General features: G+C 38.2%; 1 protein-coding gene across 2 annotated transcripts in view; it reads left to right on the forward strand.

Annotated features, from left to right (window-relative positions):
• The window catches only part of LOC133569380 (cadherin-7-like), a 352732-nt gene that overhangs the window by 290546 nt on the left and 39034 nt on the right, over nucleotides 1-23152 (forward strand). The window lies entirely within an intron of this gene.

The following is a 23152-nucleotide window of genomic DNA, read 5'->3' on the forward strand; positions in this document are numbered from 1 at the left end:
TTTTTTCTTCAAGACAAGACTTAAAATCACTATTGTGTATATTTGGGAAAATTTGACCTATAGACATTTTAAGTCCAGAACAATTAAATAAGTTCCAATTTTGGTCAGCATTGGAGGGACCCTTTAATGAGAGGGACACGAGGACACACATGTTAGCAACACTAGCATAGCTATGTTAGCTCCATGCTAACATTACATTTTAACAAGTTCGCATATGCACAAAAAAAAAACAAAAGCTTCAAACTTTAGCAACCATATCCATAGCTGACTGGTGAATAGTTGGCAGAGCTCCAAACTGTATTTTGAGATGTGTAGCAAAGCCTGTTGAAGGGTTTTTTGTTGTTGTTTTTTTCTTCAAAACAAGACTAAAATCACTATTGTGTATATTTGGGAAAATTTTACCTATAGACATTTTAAGTCCAGAACAATTAAATAAGTTCCAATTTTGGTCAGCATTGGAGGGACCCTTTAATGAGAGGGACAAGAGGACACACATGTTAGCAACACTAGCATAGCTATGTTAGCTCCATGCTAACATTACATTTTAACAAGTTCGCATATCCACAAAAAAAAAAAAAAAATCTTCAAACTTTAGCAACCATATCCATAGCTGACTGGTGAATAGTTGGCAGAGCTCCAAACTGTTTTTTGAGATGTGTAGCGAAGGGAGAGCCCGGCCACACGGCGGAGGAAACTCATTTCGACCGCTTGTACCCGTGATCTTGTCCTTTCGGTCATGACCCAAAGCTCATGACCAGTGAGGATGGGAACGTAGATCGACCGGTAAATTAAGAGCTTTGCCTTCCGGCTCAGCTCCTTCTTCACCCCAACGGATCGGTACAATCAATCAATCAATGTTTATTTATATAGCCCTAAATCTCAAGTGTCTCAAAGGGCTGTACAAGCCACAACGACATCCGCGGATCAGCGCCCACATAAGGGCAAGGAAAAACTCACAACCCAGTTCCCCCTTTACCGGCAATAGTGATTCGAAACAGTTTATTCTATTTAATTTAGAGGCGGAAAAGAAGTTGTCGCCTTTTCGTCAGTCCTTTAAAGGAAAATAAATGGCTGCCTTTGAGATGAAAGCATTTTCTCCAACTTTTATCGCACCACAAACACGCTGATATTTGCTCCCCCCCGCCGTCGTTTACACACAGCGGCAAATAGAGGACACCTTTGTCCTTTTGTACCCTTTCTCGGCAATGCAAAAAAATAAAATCCCCCCTCCAAACCCCCCCAAAAATAACATTTCACTCTGTGACTCATCGGCGTCCTCAGTCACATCTCTGACAGCCCGTTAAGGTCTCCTGTCGCCAATTTATGTCTACATCCCTGCCTTTCTGCTTCCCATTAGAGGATTCCTTCGCCAAAAAAAAAAAAAAAAGGCATGGCATCAGAGCCACGCTAATGAAAGGCATTATGCATTACAAAGTGTTTGATTTAAGTCTTGATTTACAGTCCTTTCCCGCTGCAGCGAGATAAGCTCGGGGATCTATCCGCGTGCATTCAGAGGACATCAAAAGGTTCGAATTGTGTACGAGGCTGCGGCTCCTTCTGCACGCCACCTCGCTATCGGGGCGGCACATTTCCATAACACGGCGCCTGTTCTATTGCGGCTTTCGAGGTATATGAAGCGCTCGCTTGTTGGCGTCTACCCGTCATTGACAAGACATTTAATCAGATCCACACCCTGAGCTGTCGCCGAATAAATAGCCTCGATTAAGTGTCCCCGGAGCGTGTTTATCAGCCACAAACGTGAGGAAAATCTATCATCTCCTTCACTTCCATCCATCCATTTTCTACCGCTTATCCCCTTAGAGCAGGGGTCGGGAACCTTTTTGGCTGAGAGAGACACAAGGCCAAATATTTTAAAATGTATTTCCATAAGAGCCATATAATATTTTTTTTGAGTCTGAACACAAATAAATGTGTGTATTATTAAGTAAGACCAACATTTCTAGAGTATAATAAGTCTCTTATTCTTTGTAATAACATTGTTATTCTGAAGCTAACTGTGGAGGGGGCGTGGCCTGCCGGCCTGCAGTGAACTGGTGTGTGCCAGGACCGGCCTCTGAATAAGCGACAGGTGCCTAAATGGCCCACCTGGGCCTTGTTATCTAATCACCTGTCGCATAGTTATAAGCAGCAGCCAGGAGGAGAGACGGGGTTGGGGCTGGAGCCAGAGTGCGAGCAAGAACGATAGAGAAAAAGACAATTGCTGGAAAGCAACTGAGAGACTTATTGAAAAATAAAACAATATTGTAACCCTGAAACAGGCTCTCATGTCGGTGCTTGGTGGTCGGAAGAACCCCCAGGAGGGCAAGCCCCACACTAACCAATAATAAATAAATAACTTCTTACCATAAACGCAACTTTTTGAACAGGTGCGGTAGAAAACGGATGGATGGATTAAAAATGCATGAGAATGTTTTATATTTTGAACATTATTTTTAACACTGTGATTACAAGTGGAATTATTCATTATTTATCGTGTTAAGCAATGCCAGCTCAGATTTATCTGAGAGCCAGATGCAGTTATCAAAAGAGCCACATCTGGCTCCCGAGCCATACGTTCCCTACCCCTGCCTTAGAGCATGGGTGTCAAACTCTGGCCCGCGGGGCCAAATTTGGTCCGCCGTGTAATTTCATTTGGCCCTTGAGGCAATATCAAATTAATATTAGTGCTGGCCCGCCGGTATTATACAGCTAATACTCATACTTGCCAACCCTCCAAATTTTCCCGGTAGACTCCCGGGGCAACCACACTCTCTAATATCTACCGATTTTCACCCGGACAACAATATTGGGGGCGTTCCTTAAAGGCACTGCCTTAAAGCGTTCTCTACAACCTGTCGTCACGTCCGCTTTTACTCCATAGATTAAGTGTGCCGGCCCAGTCACATAATATATGCGGCTTTTAAAAACACACACGTAAGTGAATGCAAAGCATACTTGGTCAACAGCCATACAGGTCACACTGAGGGTGGCCATATAAACAACTTTAACCCTGTTACAAATATGCGCCACACTGTCAACCCCCACCAAACATGAATGACAAACACATTTCGGGAGAACATCCGCACCGTAAGACAACATAAACACAACAAAATAAATACCCAGAAACCATTGCAGCACTAACTCTTCCGGGATGCTACAATATACACCCTACGCTACCACCACTATTAAGATTTTGCACTTTTAAGTTATATAAGCGTTGCTCGTTCCATATTCAGTGTTAAAGCAAATCAGTGTAGCAAACTGAACAATAATTAACGTTCGCAGTTTCTCTTGCTACTTCAAGGCTTGAATGTTTGATTCATTCATTAGTTATTTTATTTTCAAATGTATTTTTAGCCTGTAAAAAAGTTTATTTTGATATTCACCTCAGAAGGTTGCAAATAGAAAAGAGGCATTCAATTTTCATTTACATTTTATTTGATATGCCATTGATATTTTTTAATTATTTTTATTTGAAATACTATTTTGCATGTCACTATAAAGTTATATAAGCCTCCAATGCAAAACTTGTTTAGGTCCCTATTAAAAGGTTAATTTGTTCAACCTTGGCCCGCGGCTTTGTTCAGTTTTAAATTTTGGCCCACTCTATATTTGAGTTTGACACCCCTGCCTTAGAGCCATACTTGCCAACTTTGAGACCTCCGATTTCGGGAGGTTGGGGGTGGGGGGCGTGGTCGGGGGTGGGGCGGGGGTGTGGTTAGGGGCGTGGTTAAGATGTGAGGAGTATATTTACCGCTACATTCAAAGATTCACCAAGTCAAGTGTTTTTTATATATATATATATATATATATATATATATCTATATATATATATATATACATATATATATATATAAATATATATATATATAAGAAATACTTGAATTTCAGTGTTCATTTATTTACACATTTACACACACATAACACTCATCTAATCATTGTTGAGTTGAGGGTTGAATATTCCATCCTCGTTTTTCTAACCATATGCATGTACACTAGATGGCAGTATTGTCCCGTTTAAGAGTGTCACAACACATTGCTGTTCGGCAGACGAACTGCTTTAGGTAGACGAATTCGGACTGTTTTTGTTGTGTGTTGTTTTACCGTTCTGGGAGGACGATAATGAAACTGCCTAACAATAAACCCACATAAGAAACCAAGAACTCGCCCTCGATCATTCTACAGGGCAGACACGCGCTTTGTACACGTCACTCAGGTCCGCATTGAGCTGGAGGAGGCGGGGCCTTCAGCTTTGCCTGAATTTCGGGAGATTTTCAGGAGACAATTTTATCCCGGGAGGTTTTCGGGAGAGGCGCTGAATTTCGGGAGTCTCCCGGAAAATCCGGGAGGGTTGGCAAGTATGTCTCAAACTCAATTTACCTGGGGGCCACTGGATGCAGAGTCTGGCTGAGGCTGGGCCGCAAGAAAATATTTCTTAAAGAATATATATATTTTAAGTGTCTTTATATTTATTTTTAACACACAAGTTAAGTTAAAGTTAAAGTACCAATGATTTTCACACACACACTAGGTGTGGTGAAATTTGTCCTCTGCATTTGACCCGCCCCCTTGATCACCCCCTCACACTCACATTCACTCACTAGGGCCAATTTAGTGTTGCCAATCAACCTATCCCCAGGTGCATGTTTTTGGAGGTGGGAGGAAGCCGGATTACCGGGAGGGAACCCACGCAGTCACGGGGAGAACATGCAAACTCCACACGGAAAGATCTCGAGGAGGCGTGGTTGGGGCGGGGGTCGTGGTTAAGTGGGATGGCGTATAATTCCCCAACTCGAGTATTTCATTTATTTCATATATGTATATATATGTATGTATGTATGAATACTTGACTTTCAGTAAATTCTAGCCATATATATGTATTTTATTATATGTATAAATAAAAGAAATAGTTGAATTTCCGACGGCACCTATCAAATACACTAATAAAAACACAGTTGTTCTACTAACTTTACTGTGCTTGCTGGTTACTAAAAAAAACAACAACAACAACACTTACCTTTCACTATTTAAGTAACCTTTGTTCTCCTATTTGCGTATTGGCGAGCGATCTCCGAATCCCGGAACATCCTTCACAGATTTGTTGTAGACATCCGCAAATGAGAACGGGATGTTGCTTCCAGCTATTAGCATAGCCATCTTTGTCTCAGCATTAGATACACCATCGGGTCTTCATTTTGCGAGGATGGGCTATAATACTGGGTTGTGAACGTGCTGCACTGCGGACGCTATGTGCTTCGCTGACCGAAAATTTACAGGCAACATACACCTTCCCCTTCGAACTCTCCTGGATAAACTGACATTTCTTGTTTCCAATCGTTATGGAACTTGCAAGCGTATTTCTTCATTTTGCTCGTCGACAGTGTAATATATTTGGTTGGAGTCAATAACCAGGCGACGTGATGAAGTTATGTCTCTTTACTGTGGGCTTCAGAACAGACTCCCTAACGCATGTTCCTTGACTGCACGTAAATGTAGAATGTATTTACATTCTATTCTATGTACAGTAGATGGCAGTATTGTCCTGTTTAAGAATGTCACAACATTGAGTCAGGTCTGGAGCTGGAGGGGGCGTGGCCTCCCGCTCTGCCTGAATTTCGGGAGATTTTCGGGAGAAAATTTGTCCCGGGAGGTTTTCGGGAGAGCCGCTGAATTTCGGGAGTCTCCCGGAAAATCCGGGAGGGTAAGCAAACATGCCCTAAAACCGACCCTTTGTTAGTAAGCAACTAATGAAAGGTTCATATGTTCCCCATACTAAAGTGTTAGTTACCCTTATTTCTTATCCCATTTCTGACATTCTCGAAAAGTAACTTTCTGAGTTAATCAATTGCGGACGAATGAAAGGGTCTTTGTCTCTGTGGGCGGGGGACGATAGCATACACAAGCACACAAAAGTTGAGGTTCGTAACGTAGACATAAGATGACAAAAGTAGAAATGATCCGGATCATCCCCAAAATGTAATTGTGTGAATGCTCCAAAGCCTTCACACATATGGTTTTCTACACCAAAATTCATATATTTGTTCAACGTATTATTCTTCTTTTTCTCGTGCGTTCTACTTTCCACATTTTTCACCTGATTCAAACCGATTCAACTTCAAACTGTTTAGCCTATTCGGGAACCTCAGGGTTTTCCTTAAAAAATTCAAAAAATTCCCGGATTTCCCAGAATTCCAGCTTTTCCGTGACATTTTTCTCATTCATTTTTCGAAATTTCCCCATTTCCACATTCTTCAGCCTATTCAAACCAGTTCACCTTCAACATGTTTTTCTATTCTGGACATTTCAACTTCCACTTTTCCAAGTTCAAAAAAATTCCACGATTTTCCAGAATTCCTGCTTTTCCAAAGCCCTATTTCAACCCTTTTTTCTGGCGACGACTCCTTCCACATTTTTCAACCCATTTCAACCGGTCCACCATAAAAACATTCACTTTAATCAGGACAAAAAAAAAGTTGTTTTTTGAATTTGAAAAATTCCCGGTTTTCCTAAAATTCCAGGAAATCTGTAATACCATTTCTCAATTCAACATGTTACTACTTCAACATTTCTCGACAGATTTGAAACATTTTAGCACCAACATTTTTAACTCATTAAGATCATTCAAGTTTTTTACCATTTTCCAAAAAAAAAAAAAAAATCCCACTTTTCCCAAATTCCCATTTTCTTCTGAAATGGGACATTCTTCAAAGTTCCACAATCCCCACATTTTTTATCTGATTCAAACTGTTCCAACTTCAAAATATTCAGCCTGTTTGGAAATTGTGTGTTCTACTTCAACAATTCTATAAATTATTTTCCAGATTTTCCATAATTCCTCTTTTTTTTTTTTTTTTTTTTTGCATTTTCCCCATTCAAAATGAATTGGCCATTTTTCAAACTTCCACAATTCCCACATTTTTCAACCCATCATGGACATTCAAACTACTATTTTTCCACATTCAACAAATGTCCAGTAAATTCCCTTTTTTTGGTAAACTATTTCCACCCTTAAGTTGGACTATTCCTTTCACATTTTTCAACCCATTTCAAACGTTCCACCGTCAAAACACTCCTCATATTCATGAAAAAAAAACACATTGGCTAATGAACTACAACAATTCCCTGTTTTCCCAAAATTCCAAGAATTCCCCAATTAAAAACTGGTACTAATTTAACATTTCTTGACCGATTTAAACAATTCTAACACCAACCAATTCAGCTCATTCAGTACATTCATGCTCCTAATCGTTTTCCCCAAAAATCCTGCTTTTTCTAAAATTTCAAAATTTCCAGGAAGTTCCCATTGAAACGAATGGGACATTGTTCTAAGTTGCACAGTTACCACATGTTTCAACCTATTCTAACCATTCCAACATCAACACATCCCACTCATTCTGGACATTCAAAAGAACACTTTCTCAAGATTCAAACCAAATTCCGTTTTTCCTGGAAATTCAAACCCTTCAATATTCAAACCATTTCTACATTCATCCTACATACCATTAGTATTTCAGTTCAGCAACAGCTTTTCAACATTCAAACTACATACTACATTGTGTCAGCATTTCAGTTCAACTCCAGCATTGGAGCATTCACACAGTTGTTCTACTAACTGTACTGTGCTTGCTGGTTACTAAAAAAAAAATAAAAAAAAAAAAACCAACAACACTTACCTTTCACTATTTAAGTAACCTCTGTTCTGCCATTTGCGTATTGGCGAGCGATCTCCGAATCCTGGAACATCCTTCACAGATTTGTTGTAGACATCCGCAAATGAGAACGGGATGTTGCTTCCAGCTATCAGCATAACCATCTTTGTCTCAGCATTAGATACACCATCGGGTCTTCATTTTGCGAGGTGGGCCATAATACTGGGTTGTGAACGATGCTGCGCTGCGGATGCTTGTGCTTCGCTGACCGAAAATTTACAGGCAACATACACCTTCCCTTTCGAACTCTCCTGGATAAACTGAAATTCTTGTTTCCAATCATTCTGGAACTTGCAAGCGTATTTTTTCATTTTGCTCGTCGACAGTGTAATATATTGGGTTGGAGTCAATAACCAAGCGACGTGATGAAGTTATGTCTCTTTACTGTGGGCTTCAGAACAGACTGCCTAACGCATGTTCCTTCAACCTATTCTAACCATTCCAACATCGACACATCCCACTTATCCTGGACATTCAAAAGAACACTTTCTCAAGTTCCAAACCAAATTCCGTTTTTCCTGGAAATTCAAACTCTTCAACATTCAAACCATTTCTACATTCATCCTACATACCATTAGCATTTCAGTTCAGCGTCAGCTTTTCAACATTCAAACTACATACTACATTGTGTCAGCATTTCAGTTCAACTCCAGCATTGGAGCATTCACACGCAATTCCTACCGGAATTGCCACTTCTAGTTGATTGTTAATTTTTAAGTTTACGACATTTCCAGAAAGTTTCATTAGAATCCGCACATAACTTGTTTACCTATCTCTGATTAAAGAAACACAGTGAGGCCTCCTCTTGTTAGTCATCTACTCTCTTCGTCTCTGTGGGTGGAGGTGTGGCCACTCAGGATAGACGCACAAAGGAGTTGAAGTCTCCTAACCTAAAGTAGTAGAAATAATCCAGGTCATCTTCAAAAATGTAATGTCATGTTACTTATCCCATTTCTGACATGTCCTAGATGTTTCATGCAAATCTGTCAATAACTTTTAGTGCATTGCTTGCTCACTAACTAACTAAAGGGGAAACCAATGGCAAAGATTACATAACTTCCACATCCCTGGAAACTATCAGTCTGCTACAAACATCTTTGATCCTTTTGATTTTCCAACCTAACTTGATGTTGCTGTTAAATGTGTCTGTAAAATGTTAGCACTGTGTCCTCCTGTCTTGCTCATTTATATAATGTCGTTGTTATGCAAGTGCATAGTTACTGTGTGTACCTTATGTAAAAAAAAAGTAAATAAAAGTGCACAATAGCACTTTTTGTAGATGGATGTGGACAAACACCGCTCATTAGCATTTAAGCTACAGACACACACAATGGCTTATTCCCAGTTGGGCTCATTAAAAACACTTTAAACCTGTCTAAGTTCCAGCATCAAGGCTGGATTTTGGGCAAAACATGTCATGAAAAAATAAAATATAACAATATGGGACCTTTAAGGAAAAGCTGGTGTGAAACTCTTCTGCCAGTGTACCTAATATTGTTATAACATGAATTCCTACTATATATATATATATATATATATATATATATATATATATATATATATATATATATATATATATATATATGTATATATATATATATATGTATATATATATGTATATATATATATATATATAATCTATAATATATAAAATCTCCTGATGATTGAGGGAACCCCTCATGAAACAGATCTGTAGAGATGAAGTAGTCTTGTGATTTTTTCCCACACCTACATATATATCTATATATATATATATATATATATATATATATATATATATATATATATATATATGTATGTATGTATCTATTAGGGGTGTGGGAAAAAATCGATTCGAATACATTGTGCGATTCGGAATCGATTCTCATTTTTTTAAAAATCGATTTTTAATTTTTTTTTTTTTTTATCAATCAATCAATGTTTACTTATATAGCCCTAAATCACTAGTGTCTCAAAGGGCTTTATCAATCCAACAAACCACTACACAGCAATACCATAACAATGCAAAAGCGAAGTTTGTGATACTTCTCTTGTTGCGTTATTTGTATTTGACGGACAGAAGATGGAAAACAAGAAGACAGAGGGAAAAATTTTGGGGACAAGAGGCAGGCAGACAAGACAAGAAATTAATAAATACATAAATATTATATACATTACATATATAAATCCATCCATCCATTCTCTACCGTTTATTCCCTTCGGGGTTGCGTGGAGCCTATCTCAGCTAAAATTGGGCAGAAGGCGGTGTACACCCTGGACAAATCGTCACCTCATCGCAGGGCCAACATGTATATATACATATATATATACATATATATATATATATATATATATATATATATATATATATATATGTTTGTACATATATACGCGCACACACCTATGAGTATATGTATACGTATACACATATATATGTGTGTGTAAAAAAAAATGTATATATATATATATGTATATATATATATATATATATATATATATATATATATTTACATGTACATACACACACACACACACCTATGTATACATGTATACATGTATACATTTACACACATGTATATATATATATATATATATATATATATATATATATATATATATATATATATATATATATATATATATATATATATATATGGCACCTATCTCAGCTGCATTAGGGTAATAGGCAGAACACCCTGGACAGGAAGCCACTTCGTCACAGGGCCAATACAGATTGACAGACAACACTCACATTCACACACTAAGGCCAATTTAGTGTTGCCAATCAACTTATCCCCAGGTGCATGTTTTTGGAGGTGGGAGGAAGCCGGAGTACCCGGAGGGAACCCACGCATTCACGGGGAGAACATGCAAACTCCACACAGAAATATCCCGCGCCCGGGATTGAACCCAGGACTGCTCAGGACCTTCGTATTGTGTGGCAGATACATATTTATATATATATATATATATATATATATATATATATATATATATATATATATATATATATATATATATATATATACATATATATATATATATACACAAATACGCACACACTCACATGTATACATATACACATGTACACACACCTATGTGTATATGTAACCATATACAAAAATATACATATATATCATTAATATATACATACAAATAAATAAATAAATAAATGTGTTGTACTTGTATAGCGCTTTTCTACCTTCAAGGTACTCAAAGCGCTTTGACACTACTTCCACATTTACCCATTCACACACACATTCACACACTGATGGAGGGAGCTGCCATGCAAGGCGCCAACCAGCACCCATCAGGAGCAAGGGAGAAGTGTCTTGCTCAGGACACAACGGACGTGACGAGGTTGGTGCTAGGTGGGATTTGAACCAGGGACCCTCGGGTTGCGCACGGCCACTCTCCCACTGCGCCACGCCGTCCCTATATTTTATACATATATATATATATATATATATACATATATACATATACACATATATACACAAATAGGCACATACATGTACATGTACATGTATATATATATATATATATATATATATATATATATATGTGTGTGTGTGTGTGTATATTTCTATACTTATATCAGGGTCGTATAGAGGAAATTCTATTCCCAAGTGGGCCCCAAACAATATCTTGAGCAAGATGACTAAAGTAGTGTGTGGAGTGTGTCCACAGTCATTGAGTCAGGTCTCCATACTTCCATACTATCAGTTCCTTAGTAGCGTGTTAGAAGATGAGAATCATTTGGCTAATGAAACTTGAAATTAAGGAACATTCTTCAATGGCAGTTTTGATAATTGGCAGCGGGTCGTGTACCTCCTACACCACAACGCGACAGCCCGCCACCGGCAGCGTTTAATCACACCTGACAACTGATTAATCCACGTCTTCACATATTTTCTTTTACTTTTTTTTTTTTTTTTGGTGTGGGTATCGGAGCAGTCTGGGATGGATGATAATCCAGTGCTGGATGGCGCCACAAAAAGATTTGTCAGGTTTGATGTCAGCGACGCCCACTTTGACGGCCATTGTGGCGCCTGACGTTTACCCCTCCGCTGTACGCCGTGTACCTTTCGGATTTTACCCCCCCCGCCCCCGCTTCTTTTCTGCAGCTACCACTTGAATGAAAGCAACATTTTCCGGGGGAAAAGACTGCTAAATTGATTTTCACACACCAAATATTTATGAATAAAAACATCATTACCGCACATGCACATGCCAGCAGGCGCAAATAAATTGGTTTATTTGGTAATTGAATTCCATGCATTATTTATACTGCCGTGTATCAACAGTGCAGTGGTATAACGGCGGGAGGGATCCGCATCAGCGTCGGCTTTAGAGGCGAAACTAAAGCGAGCGACGGTTTTGTGGGAGACGCAGGAGCCGACCCCTAGCCTCGCGCCGCCTCGGGCCCGGAAGGCTTCTTATCATCAGTCATTTTCCTCCGTGCAATAATGAAGTAGAGACGCACGTGTGTTTATTCTCTACAAGGTCCACGCTCAATATTGTGTTTATCATCTTTATAATCTGAGGCCACCGCAGGCAGGCAGGAGCATGTGAATCACAACATTTGAAAAGGTGCTCACCTTTTTTTTTTATCTGCACTATGCAAAGATATGTGAATTTCTTTCATAATTGCAGCGGTACTTTGTTTTTTTTCCCCTGCAGGAAACATTGGAAAAAATCTATTCCAGGGTCAAACTACAATGTTTTCAAGTAAAATGTGAACATTCTTGAAGTTAATACAGATGTACAAAATCCATTTCCATATGAGTTGGGAAATTGTGTTAGATGCAATTATAAATGGTATACAATGATTTGCAAATCCTTTTCAACCCATATTCAGCAGAATATGCTACAAAGACAACATATTTGATGTTCAAACTGATAAACTTTTTTTTTTTTTTGCAAATAATCTTTAATTTTAGAATTTAATGGTAGGGAAAGGTGGCAATAAATACTGATAAAGTTGAAGAATGCTCATCAAACACTTATTTGGAACATCCCACAGGTGTGCAGGTTATTTGGGAACAGGTGGGTGCCATGATTGGGTATTAAAAACAGCTTCCCAAAAAATGCTCAGTCTTTCACAAGAAAGAATGGGGCGAGGTACACCCCTTTGTCCACAACTGTGTGAGCAATTAGTCAAACAGTTTAAGAACAACGTTTCTCAAAGTGCAATTGCAAAAGGTTTGGGGATTTCAACATCTACGGTCCATAATATCATCAAAAGGTTCGGAGAATCTGGAGAAATCACTGCACATAAGCGGCATGGCCGGAAACCAACATTGAATGACTGTGACCTTCGATCCCTCAGACGGCACTGTATCAAAAACCGACATCAATCTCTAAAGGATATCACCACATGGGCACAGGAAAACTTCAGAAAACCACTGTCACTAAATACAGTTTGTCGCTACATCTGTAAGTGCAAGTTAAAGCTCTACTATGCAAAGTGAAAGCCATTTATCAATAACATCCAAAAACGCCGCCGGTTTCTCTGGGCCCGAGATCATCAAAGATGGATTTATGCGTTATGAAGCGTAAAATACGACAGCGGGGACCCTGGACTGTTGAACGACCGAAGCGCTACATCAAACAAGAATGTGAAAGAATTCCACTTTCAAAGCTTCAAAAATTTGTTTCCTCAGTTCCCAAACATTTATTGCGTGTTGTTAAAAGAAAAGGTGATGTAAAACAGTGGTGAACATGCCCTTTCCAAACTACTTTGGCACGTGTTGCAGCCATAAAATTCTAAGTTAATTATCATTTGCAAAAAAAAATAAAAAACATGAGTTTGAACATCAAATTTCTTGTCTTTGTACTGCATTCAATTGAATATGGGTTGAAAAGGATTTGCAAATCATTGTATTCCGTTTATATTTACATGTAACACAATTCCTCAACTTATATGGAAACAGAGTTTGTATTTATCATAAATTACAGCATAAACCAAAAACCGGAAACAAGCAAAATGAAAGCGTGCCGTTTGCAAGAGAAGCTAAAGGACCAAAACTTAGCACAGGAATCATGGGTCAAGAACAGGAATATACAGATTGTGGCGAGTAACGTGAATAAATAGCTCTCTGATTAGTGCTCAACTGCAGGTGAACATGCCAAACACTAATTCAGAGACAGGTGAAACCAATTAGTACTCATGGTAACCAAAACAAACCCCCGAAGTGCACAAAACAGGAACCAAGCGAGTCCAAAACTAACAGAACAAAACTAAACAAAAATCAAATCAAATCAACTTTATTTATAAAGCACATTTAAAATTTACCACAGGGGTAGCCAAAGTGATGTACAATGGGCAGGTTAAAAGATAATACGAGAACCGAGCAAACAACACAACACAAACAGAACATGATAAAAAAAAACAAAAAAAAAACAAAACAGGTTCACAGCAGGTGTATAATGGGGCACCATTGCAGGATAGATATCACTCAGTGTTAAAAGCCAAGAGAGATTTAAAAATAGGAAGAGAGGAGGCTTGTCCAACACTCAGAGGTAGGTCGTTCCAGAGCATCAACAAAACATGATCCGGCCCACGGATCATGACACTATTGAGTTTGTTTGTTTTTTCAGGCAAACCATATTTTAGAAGTAGATGCCCGTATCGGCTGTACAGATTTACTTTACAAAAGAGAAATGTGGGATACTTCTCTTGTTGCCTTATTTGTATTTGACTTTGTTAAATGGAGTTATGTTATTATTTTGTGCAGCCGGGCCACAGCAGGAGGGGATTGAAAGAGAAAAAAAAAGGAAGACAAAAGGGGGAAATTGTGGGGACAAGAGGGGGATAAGACAGAGAGACAACAGTAACAACAACAACAACAACAGAACAATGTCAGCAAATAGGACATGTACAAATAAGATGGTAAAAGTGATAGCAAAGAAGCAGTGGGTGAAATAAATAACACAGATGTTTTTATTCCTGGGATTAAAGGCCACACTTTTTTCCTCCAAACATATTACGTGGTATTGTGGACAAACAGCTCAATTTTTGTTTCATGTAACATCACATGGACAAAGATAAGACCTTCTGGAGGAAAGTTCTGTGGTCAGATGAAACAAAAATTGAGCTCTTTGGACACAATACCCAGCAATATGTTTGGAGGAGAAAAGGTGAGGCCTTTAATCCCACAAACACCATGCCTACCGTCAAGCATGGTGGTGGTAGTATTACGCTCCGAGCCTGTTTTGATGCCAATGGAACTGGTGCTTTACAGAGAGTAAATGGGACAATGAAAAAGGAGGATTACCTAAAATCATCAGCCCGGAGGTTGGGTCTTGGACGCAGTTGGGTGTTCCAACAGGACAATGACCCCAAACACACGTCAAAAGTGGTAAAGGAATGGCTAAATCAGGCTAGAATGAAGGTTTAGAAATGGCCTTCCCAAAGTCCTGGCTTAAACGTGTGGAAAATGCTGAAGAAACAAGTTCATTTCAGAAAACCAACACATTTAGCTGAACTGCACCAATTTTGTCAAGAGGAGTGGTCAAAAATTCAAGCAGAAGCTTGTGGATGGCTACCAAAAGCGTCGTATTGCAGTGAAACTTGCCAAGGGACATGTAACCAAATATTAACATTGCTGTATGTAAACGTTTGACCCAGCAGACTTTGTCACATTTTCAATGAATTCATAAAAGAACCAAACTTCATGATTTTTTTTTTTTTGTGACCAACAAGCATGTGCTCTTATCACTCTATCACAAAAAAAAACAAGAGTTGGAGAAATGATTGGAAACTCAAGACAGCCATGACATTATGTCCTTCACAAGTGTGTGTAAACTTTTGATCGTGACTGTATGTAAAAATAACTTGAAATACAAAAGAAAGCAGATAAATAGAAGGGAAGAAAGAGAAGCCTACTATATCGACCGTGTAGATTGTTATAGTAATACCAGGTTAAGCTTTGTCAGTGTGCCACGTGTTACCCAGTTTACCCTAGGGCAACACCGTTAATGTATGTTTGATGAAACATGATTATATGCACGAGTGTATGTATATGTACAGTATGTGTATATGTATGTATATATACAGTGGGGCAAAAAAGTATTTAGTCAGCCACCGATTGTGCAAGTTCTCCCACTTAAAATGATGACAGAGGTCTGTAATTTTCATCATAGGTACACTTCAACTGTGAGAGACAGAATGTGAAAAAAAAAATCAAGGAATTCACATTGTAGGAATTTCAAAGAATTTATTTGTAAATTATGGTGGAAAATAAGTATTTGGTCAACCATTCAAAGCTCTCACTGATGGAAGGAGGTTTTGGCTCAAAATCTCACGATACATGGCCCCATTCATTCTTTCCTTAACACAGATCAATCGTCCTGTCCCCTTAGCAGAAAAACAGCCCCAAAGCATGATGTTTCAACCCCCATGCTTCACAGTAGGTATGGTGTTCTTGGGATGCGACTCAGCATTCTTCTTCCTCCAAACACGACAAGTTGAGTTTATACCAAAATGGATACATGGATGATACAGCAGAGGATTGGGAGAATGTCATGTGGTCAGATGAAACCAAAATGTGAAATCTTGGATTTTTTTTTTCACATTCTGTCTTTCACAGTTGAAGTGTACTTATGATGAAAATTACAGACCTCTGTCATCATTTTAAGTAGGAGAACTTGCACAATCGGTGGCTGACTAAATACTTTTTTTGCCCCACTGTATGTACTTGTATATGTACAGTATGTGTATATGTATGTATATATATATGTACTTGTATATGTACAGTATGTGTATATGTGTGTATATATATGTACTTGTATATGTACAGTATGTGTATATGTGTGTATATATATGTACTTGTATATGTACAGTATGTGTATATGTATGTATATATATATATATATGTACTTGTATATGTATAGTATGTGGATGTATTTATATATATGTACTTGTATATGTACAGTATGTGTATATGTATGTATATATATATATATATGTACTTGTATATGTATAGTATGTGGATGTATTTATATATATGTACTTGTATATGTACAGTATGTGTATATGTGTGTTTGTACAGTGAATGAGTTTCTTATGTTTGCACTCAAAAAAATGACTCATTTGATGAACTCAATTAAAATGAGGGCAGGATTTCCATCCAACAAATAAATACATGTTGCCCCAACTCAAAATTAGTACATTCTCACAACACAATAAAAATGAGTTAGTCCAACTAGTTTTTAGCAAATAAAGCCAAAATTAAATTATTGCAATAACTAAGCGAAATTGATTTACATTTGTCACACTAATTTTTAACAAATACAGCTAAAATGAAATTATTTTGGTTACTAAGCGAAATTGATTTATATGTGCCCGACTCAAAATTTATTGGAAATTAAGCAAGCTAAAAATCACCCTTGATCCCATAAAACACATCAGACAAAACCTGGTTGGTATTTTTAATGTAGAATAATCTGTAATTCTTTCAATGTAAGCAAGTAAAAACTAAACATGAGAACAGTACTAGTTATTCAAAAAATACAAAATAAAATTCCAAAGTCTTGAATCGAACTTAATCCATTTATCCAGGGTTGAGTAATAAAACGGAGGAGAGAAATGGATGCGAGAAGTGTGCAGGATAGTCACTCTCAGAGATAAACTGGGGAGGTAAAGTTAGGTCCAATTCTCAAGTTCAAAATGTTGTAGGTCATAAATTGTCTTTAAATGGGGTGAAAATGAAGGCAAAAAAATACAACCAAAAATAAAGATCTGATGATGAACTTTGTCAAGAAGTGTTCACCTCTCATGTAAACAACTTGATTTTCAGCTTCTGTATCTTTGTTGGTCAGACCGAGGAAAGCTGATTGGTCAACACTCACACTGATTAATTATTCATGTTCCTATTCCCATCTATCCCAGCCAGGAATTACCGATGGTACACTTACCAACTTTAGCCTCAGCACACAGGAGGAGCTAACCCCCGAGGTTTCCCTTAGACTTTTGGACTATTTGTTATTATTATTACCCATACTTACCTTTTTAACTATAAGTTAATTGACCACCTACCACTTAGCTTTCCTTTGTGTGGGGGGAGGTGATACACCCCCACATTGTCCGGCGTCCCCACTCCTGCATTCTTTGGCTTGGCAAGCCGATCAACCTGACTGGGATTGAACCCAGGACCCTTTGACTGGGAGCTAGCTGTTTAACCATTCAGCTATTCTTGGTCTTCTCGTGGCCAGATTCCGGGCCCCAATGACATAGTCAATTGATAACCTGTCTCAGTAAACTATGATACAAAACAATAGCTTTCCTAGTTACCGATCAACTTGTCTGGGATTTGAACTCAGGACCCTTTGACTGGGAGCTAGCTGTTTAACCATTCAGCTATTCTAGGTCTTCTCATGTCCAGATTCCGGGCCCCAATGACATATTCAATTGATAAACTGTCTCAGTAAACTATGATACAAAACAATAGCTTTCCTAATTACCGATCAACTTGCCTGGGATTTGAACCCAGTGCCCTTTGATTGGGAGTTAGCAGCTTTAACCACTCAGCTATCCCTGGACTTTTTTAGACACAATTTCGGGCCCCAATGACATATTTAATCCCAAATCTGTCTCAGTGAGCTATGATATAAAATATTTACTCTTGCTGCTGGAGTTTCAGTTACCAGTGAACCTGGCAGGGATTTGATCTGTGCACTCTTGGATTGGGCGCTAGCTGTTTTAACCATTCAGCTATCCTTGGATGTCTTAGGGATGGATTTCAGGCCCCAATGACATATTTATTTGCGAAACTGTCTCAGTAAACAATGAGACAAAATATTTACTCTTGCCGCTGGAGCTTTCATAGTTACCAATGGACCTGGGTGGGATTTGAATCAAGACCGCTGTGATTTGTAGATAGCTGCTTGAACTACTCAGCTACCGTTGAACTTCATACAGACAAGTTTCGGGGCCCAATGAGATATTTATTGCGAACCTGTCTTGGTAATCTATGATATAAAATACTACCTCATCCGGCTGGAGCTTTCCTAGTTACGAATGGTCATGACTGGGATTTGAACCTTGTACCCTTTGATTGGGAAGGAACTGTTTCCATTACTTAGCTATCCTTGGCCTACTGAAATTGAGATTTCAGGCCCCAATAACATATTTAATTGCGAACCGTTCACGGTAAACTATGATATAAAACTGTGACTGGAGATTTCCAAGTTGCCGATGGATGGACCTGACCGATGAACTTCCTACCCTTTGATTGGAAGATAGCTGCTTTAACCACTCGGTTTGAGAACCGGTTACACTAAACCACAATGATAGTGAAACAAAACACTTACTCTTTACTGAGAATTGAACCCAGTTCCCCTTGATTGTCGACCAACAGTGTCAACCACTCAGCTATTCCAACTGGAAACTTTCAAGTTTGTGCTTGACCTGACCGGGCTAGAAACCAGTACCCTTTGGTCAACAGTTATTGGTGTTAACCACTCAGTTTTCTTGGGTCTTCTTAAGAACAGATTTAATAGCGTATAATAGTGAACCTGTCGCAGTAAACTATGATCAAGTTCCGACAAAACACCAACTCTTCCAAGTGGAGTTTTGTATGTCACATAATGTTAACATCAATATTTATGGAACATGTTCACAAAAAATCTAGCTGTCAACACTGAATATTGCATTGTTGCATTTCTTTTCACAGTTTATGAACTTACATTTATATTTTGTTGATATTGTTTTTCAGCTGTTTGTAAATGTTGCAGTTTATAGATAAAGGTTTGGGGGTGGGGGGAAGAGCCTCAGCGCATGCGCATTGCATACATCCAACGAATTGATGACTAAATTAATCGAAAACTATATTTATAATCGATTTAATCGATTAGTTGTTGCAGCCCTAATATATATATATATATATATATATATATATATATATATATATATAAATATATATATATATATATATATATGTATATATACATATACATATATATATATATATATATATATATATATATATATATATATATATACACATACATATATACATATATATATGTATATATATAGACTTATATATATGTTTATATACACATATATACATACAGATACACAGACACACACATGTATATAGGTATATATATATATATATACATACATGTGTGTGTGTGTCTGTATATATATATATATATATACATATATATATATATATATATATATACATACATATATATATATATATATATATATATAGATATAAATATATATATATATATATATATATATATATATATATATATATACAGACACACACACACAAACACACACATATATCAACAGTTCTACCTTTTCTACTTACTAAATCTGTTTGCCAGAACTTCTTTGATTTGTTGCCCGTTCAGTCCTCCTTTGCTTTTGAAGATCTGCATCAGCTTGAGTCAAACGTGGTCCAGTTGTGACATAAACTTTGACTGCAGTGGCTTTGTAGTGATCTGCAATAACTCCTCATTAATAACAATTGTTTTGATAAAATTCATTTAGAAAAATGTGCCATTTTCTTATAGTTAAATATCAATACATAAAAATACAAGTTAAATGACTTCACTCTGCTGGAACAGGGCAGGTCACCGGTTTTTGAATTTTTCTATCATGGGTCTCTGTTCAACGACCTCTCGTTGTCTGTGGGAGAGGGTTTTTTCCATTTTATCAGCACTTCATTGACACACTTTTTTTTTCTGACAACAAACCCATTCTCTCACTTTCCAAGCTTTTTGTGGTTTCACCTTTTCGGTGCAGTGGTATGTTGTAAACTTCAGCTCTTCTGGCTTTCTAGATGTTGGCTGCAGCTTTGTTTTGGTCTTATTCCACTGGGCATCTAATACGTACTCAACTGGCTCTAAAACAGAAAAGTGAGATGTATAGTACTGTTTACGTTTAAATGCAGTAGAAAGGGGGCCGTCCTTTGCCATAGCTACGCCTAATTGATTAGATTTGCATAGGACAGTGGACAGCTCATTAGTTAGTGACTCTGGAACTTGTAGTTTATGATGCCGAAATACATCGGAAACTAAAACTTTTTTGACAGGCCTAGATACTGTACTTAAAGGCCTACTGAAATGAGATGTTCTTATTCAAACGGGGATAGCAGGTCCATTCTATGTGTCATACTTGATCATTTCACGATATTGCCATATTTTTGCTGAAAGGATTTAGTAGAGAACATCGAGGATAAAGTTCGCAACTTTAGGTCGCTAATAAAAAAGCCTTGCCTGTACCGGAAGTAGCAGACGATGTGTGCGTGACGTCACTGGTTGTAGGGCTCCTCACATCTGAACATTGTTTACAATCATTGCCAGCAGCACCTAGAGCTATTCGGACCGAGAGAGCGACAATTTCCCCTTTAATTTGAGTGAGGATGAAAGATTTGTGGATGAGGAAATTTAGAGTGAAGGCCTAGAAGAAAAAAAAAGGCGGGGGCAGTTTACACATTTAGGAAGGATAATTATGGGAAATCCCTTATCCGCCTATTGTGTTGCTAGTGTTTTAGTGTGTTAAATAGTACCTTAAAGTCGGAGGGGTGTGGCCACGGGTGTTTTGACGCCAGAGTCTCTGAGAGAAGTCACGGCAGCTGCAGGAAGACGCTGGCTCCAATGATGTCCGGTAAGAGGCGACTTATTTCCACAATTTTCTCACCGAAATCTGCCGGTCGACATGTAGTCGGGATCCATGTTCGCTTGACCGCTGTGATCCATAGTAAAGCTTCACCTCCGGGAATTTTAAACAAAGAAACACCGTGTGTTTGTGTGGCTAAAGGCTAAAAGCTTCCCATCTTCATCTTTCTACTTTGACTTCTCCATTATTAATTGAACAAATTGCAAAACATTCAGCAACACAGATGTCCAAAATACTGTGTAATTGCGTGATGAAAAGAGACGACTTTTAGCCATAAATGGTGCTGGGCTAATATGTCCCCTCCAACCAATGACGTCACAAACACGCGTCATCATTCCGCGACTATTTTAACAGGAAACTCCGCGGGAAATTTAAAATTGTAATTTAGTAAACTGAAGCGGCCGTATTGGCATGTGTTGCCACGTTAATATTGCATCATTGATATATAAACTATCAGACTGCGTGGTGGGTAGTAGTGGCTTTCAGTATGCCTTTAATATGTGGTGAAATTCAGAAAGAACGTCATCAATAACTGACTTTAGAATATGAACAATATTTTCTAACTTCAATAAAATGCAAGCAATTCCCTGTTCAATACATATTTGCAGGTTCACTTATGTTGCATCATCACAACTACATGAAAGTGTTTCAAATTCATGACCTGTATCGACAGACTCTATTGGCCCAGCTTCAGATTTGTCTGACTCCTGCACCTGACCTCTTGTGCTGACAACATTAGCTTTAAAATGTATCGATGAATGTTGGTTGTGTTTCCTTTTTTTGTGTGTGTTAAATGTAGCGTATACATTTGTTTTAAATGAGCAACATAAAAACATACATGGAACCGTTTCATTACGCCTCAGATGTTGATTTATGTGTTGAAAATAATCAATTTCTGTTGTTAGGTCTTTGCATGTGCACACATGACACTAGAATGTAGCTACTTCTGCTGTTTTGGGAGTTTGCGGTTTACCATGAACTTTGTATGTATGATTTAGTAACTTACTCCATGGGCAATCTGTATATGGACAGGGATAGTGATAACTGCCCCTTAAAGGCCTACTGAAATGAGATGTTCTTATTCAAACCGGGATAGCAGGTCCATTTTATGTGTCATACTTGATCATTTTGCGATATTGCCATATTTTTGCTGAAAGGATTTAGTAGAGAACATCGAGGACAAAGTTCGCAACTTTTGGTCGCTAATAAAAAAGCCTTGCCTGTACCGGAAGTAGCAGACGATGTGCGCGTGACGTCACGGGTTGTGGAGCTCCTCACATCTGAACATTGTTTATAGTCATAGCCTCCAGCAGCGAGAGCTATTCGGACAGAGAAAGCGACAATTTCCCCATTGATTTGAGCGAGGATGAAAGATTTGTGGATGAGGAAAGTTAGAGTGAAGCACTTAAAAAAAAAAAAAGAGAAAAGGCGACAGTTCCAGGCGGCGGCAGTGGGAGCGTTTTAGATGTAATTAGACATATTTACTGGAAAATCCCTTATCTGCTTATTGTGTTAATAGTGTTTTAGTGAGATTATAAAGGCATACCTGAAATTCTGTTGGCTGCGGTGAATGCCAGTGTCTCTGAGAGAAGCCGAGGAGCCAAGATCACAGCTGCCTTTTTGAGCTGCAAGGGGAGGTCGCACAATCCACTGAAGTCTCCGGTAAGAACCGGCTTAATATCACAATTTTCCCATCCAAAAACTTGCTGGTCGACGTAGAGAAACATGTTCGCTTGACCGCTCTGTGTCAGGACTTTTGCATCTTGTGACACTGGAGCAACTTAGATCTGTCGATTGGTAAGTGTTTGTTTCGCATTAA

Source organism: Nerophis ophidion, linkage group LG15 (assembly GCF_033978795.1).
Source record: "Nerophis ophidion isolate RoL-2023_Sa linkage group LG15, RoL_Noph_v1.0, whole genome shotgun sequence".
NCBI classification, from domain to species: domain Eukaryota; kingdom Metazoa; phylum Chordata; class Actinopteri; order Syngnathiformes; family Syngnathidae; genus Nerophis; species Nerophis ophidion.